The sequence below is a fragment of the Sapajus apella genome, unplaced genomic scaffold (assembly GCF_009761245.1).
Source record: "Sapajus apella isolate SASKATOON/1434 unplaced genomic scaffold, GSC_monkey_1.0 scaffold52, whole genome shotgun sequence".
In the NCBI taxonomy this organism is placed as follows: Eukaryota; Metazoa; Chordata; class Mammalia; order Primates; family Cebidae; genus Sapajus; species Sapajus apella.
Genome location: NW_022436992.1, coordinates 15,691,308 through 15,694,962, shown reverse-complemented (window position 1 = coordinate 15,694,962; position 3,655 = coordinate 15,691,308). Strand labels below are relative to the sequence as shown.

Here is a 3,655-nt window from a genome sequence, read left to right as displayed (position 1 = left end):
TTTGTCCTTTTGTACGTGGCTTATTTCACTTAGCATGTTTTATATGCGCCATATTGTAGCATATATAAGAACCTGATTCCTTTTTATGACCGAATAGTAGTCCATTGTGTGTACATACCACATTTTGTTTATTTATCTGCCGACAGACACTTGGGTTGTTTACACTTTTTTTTAGCTATTGTGACTAATGCTGCAATTAATATTGGCATACTAGCCTCTGGTGGAGTCCTTGCTTTCTTTGGGGTATAAACATAAAAGTGGAATTGCTGGGTCATAGTGCGATTCCCTGTTTAGCTCTTTAAGGCAACATTAAACTGTTTCCAAAACAGCTGCAGCATTTTCCGTTCTCACCGGCAGTGTCTGGAGTTTCCAGTTTTTCCACATCCTCATCCACACTAATGATCTTTCGTTTTATTTGTTTGTATTGTCGCCATCCTAGTGGGAGTCAAGTGGAGTCTCACTGTGGTTTTGATTTGCCTGTCTCTAATGACCAATGACGTTGAGCGTCTTTTCATGTGCTTATTGGCCAGTTGTTTATCTCCAACTGCTCCTGAAACTCCTGTGTGTGTATTCAAAGATAAGCTGTGCCTGAATGTGCCTGAATGTCCCGTCTCACACTCAGCTTCCAACTGCAACAAAGCTCCAACTCCTGCTGCTCGCAACCCTGCTTTGAGGTGGCCTGGGATGACTGGCTCCGTCACTTAACCCTTCGGCTGTTTTCAAAGTAGGTGAAAGGAATCCGAGCAGAGCAGGGTTATGGGAAGACCTGAGAACAGGCACTAACATTCGGTTAGTTTTTCGGGCAGAGACTTCTTTTTTTGCACAAACCATGGTGCTTGTGGCAGAAGGAACTTCAGTGGGTGGGAACAGACTCATGCCTGGTGCCACTTAGCACCTGCATGGAAAAGGGTCTCCTGTGGGCAGAGGAAACCCCCAGACAGGGCACACGTAGCTCAAGCTGGCTGATGGCTCAATAGGGTGCAGCTGCCTCTGCCTTTTCCAGACCAGCCTTGACCCCTGCCTGCCCAAAGAAACAACTGTTTCCATTTTGACCATCTTGCTTGGAGACACCTGACCAGCAGCCTACCACCAAAATCACAAAATAACCATGGCATCATTTTTCTCGTGGACAGATGCTGAGATGCAGTGAGCCACCCTTAGTGCTCTGCCCTGAAGGCTTCCGTCGGTCTGCTGAGTCACACTGCAGGTGAGTGCACCCATTCCTGTGTGTGAACTCCGGCCATTTGCTGCCTGTGGTTCCCCCATGAGTCAGTGGCATTGGGCTTTACTCTGAGCAGATGTAATGGAGAGACAGGAGGTCACAGGTCATGCGCTGAGAGGTGAGTTTGCAATTCTTGAAGAGTTTATTTTGAATAAGCTGAGTCATGATTACTTCAAGGACTATGCTCAGCTGTAGACGCCAACTGCAAAACCAAAGCCTGGGGCATTTTGTCTGTTGAAACTCTGAAAGTTTCCATAAGACGTTATTTCAAGCAGAACTAGACAAGTTTTTTCCTGATGAAACTTGCAATTTTCTATAAAATTTTTAAAAATCAAAATGTAAAAAAATTAATGCCTTCCTCATTCTAAAGTAACAAAGAGTGTCTCATACATTTAAACATTCAAATCAGCTTTGAAATTCAGTCTGCTGTAAATTCAGTACAAAAATGGGGAGGATACAGAAGAATGAGGAAGACCCAGGGAGAGGGAATTCACAATTCACTCAAAATGTGATCAAGGGGGCTATTCTTTTAAACATTTACAACAGCTTTGACACTTCTTTGGTTTTTGGATAGAGCGTCTTCTTGAAATCTCTGAGTCAAAGTTGATATCTTTTAAGATGCTTTTCTGTGCCCTAAAGTGTCTTTGCCTTTTCAGGGATAGGCCATTCGTTCTTCTTGGGTGTCCTGAGCCATGTCGAGTCCTCCTGGATCATAGGAGGCTGGGTTGTCCTGTCCTGCTGGGAGTGAAGGACTGTGGTTGAATGAAGGCTTGGTGGAGGCAGCTGCCTGGCTGTCCTGTGCTCTCCCCCAATGGAGCCGGGAGCCTTGCTGCTCTAGAGATACGAGCTTGGGGAGGAATGGGGGCTGAGCTCCCTCCACAGCTACCCAATGTCTGAGCAAGAGGTCCCTGCTTAGGGATGCCAAGACCCTCCTAGCAGGTTCCCTCCTAGCACAGCAAGGGTAAGCTGCACCAGCAGGTGGAGAAGTTGGGGAACAGAGAAGTAGCAGCCCCTCAGCCAGGAGGGCACCTCAGCATGGGAGCCTCAAGAAGCCTTGTGGGCAGCGGCCATGATTCAGGACCTCCTCCCCTCCCTGTCCACAGCATGGCCCTCCACCCTTTGTCTTCCAGCAACTGTCAGACCCTTGGTCTGTTAATGTCTGTCTTTTTTCCTCCCCACAAGCTTTTAAGACCATGCTACATGTGTGGTGGCTTTGTTGGAAGGACAAAGGAAGGCGCAGGAGTGAGAAGCGTTTGTAGCTCCCACCAGTCTCACCTCCACCCAGGTCTATCTTCCCAGCAAAACCCTACACAGTCCCCTGTAGAACAACTTCCCCCACACTCTCACCTTCCTGCACTCTGCCAGTCTGCCATGTTAACTTTGAACAGCCCTAGACAACCTTCGTCATGAAAGCCAGCTCCCAAGGCTGGCCACTTGAACAGCTTTCCACATCTCCCCATGGGGTCCTCTAAAATAAAAACCATTAGCCCCCGGGGTATCATTTTTTATTTTACAAGACCCCATGCAATGGCATGAAGCCAGACAGCAGAATAAAAGCAGAACTCCTCCTCACAGCCTTGGCCGTGTCTCCTTTCCCTTTTGCCCTGCCCTCTGTCCTCCCAGCTTTCCATGCCTTTCTTCCTTCTTCCCCTTCCCTCCTTCCCTTCCTCCCTCCCTGTCCTTCTCCCACCCCGTCTTTCTTTCCTCCGAGCACAACTTTTCCAGTCTTGTTCCACCCTAGGCCCCTGAGCCTAGAGAGGCCAGAGCTGCAGTCCTTATGCTTCTTCCTCCCACAGGCCAAGGGATGTGTTCCTGCCTTTGGTGGACTGCTCCACCTATGCTGACTGTTAAAGTCTCCCTCCTTCAGCCAGTCCAGACCAGAGAGCACACCTGAATCTTCCGGCCTCCCCTCTTCATGTGTGTCCCTAAGGAGAAGCTTGTGCCCTGTCTCTGAGGCAAGACATAGCCGACGATGAACTGACGGTGGTAGTCCCGACCTCCACTTGTAATCCCTGCCGGCATCTCCCCAGCTCCCCACCAGCCTCATTCTGTACAACATCCTCTGGCCAAGGTTACAGCTCCTTCTCCCTGGAGCCCCTCGGACCAGCACAGCTGCCTGGGCCCCTCCCCTGCATCACTGGAATGCCCGAGGCTGCCAGATGAGGTGGCCTCCTTCCCAACACAAGGATGCTCCCCTGGGGTGTTCTGTCGTATAAATTCCTCCAATAATTTATTTCCAGAAAAAATAAATTCCCCTAAGAACTGGTATATTTTCTTTTATTAGATAATAAGAGCTGCACAGCACACTGCTTTCTTTTTTTTTGCTTTTCTTACCAGGAAGCTCAGGGCTGCACCAGTGCTGATTGTGGATATATGCATCAGCTCTCTTTTCTATTCTTTCTCTTTCTCCTCCTATTTGTCCATTTCATTCTT

The 3,655-nt window shown here is 48.5% G+C and overlaps 1 long non-coding RNA gene across 1 annotated transcript; it reads left to right on the top strand.

Moving 5' to 3' along the window:
- Positions 1-587: 587 nt before the first annotated feature.
- On the top strand, positions 588-3,331 carry LOC116526998. The gene is made up of 3 exons (XR_004258337.1): positions 588-724; positions 1,134-1,207; positions 3,019-3,331. It is a non-coding gene; the product is annotated as an uncharacterized LOC116526998 (long non-coding RNA).
- The last annotated feature ends 324 nt before the right edge of the window (positions 3,332-3,655 follow it).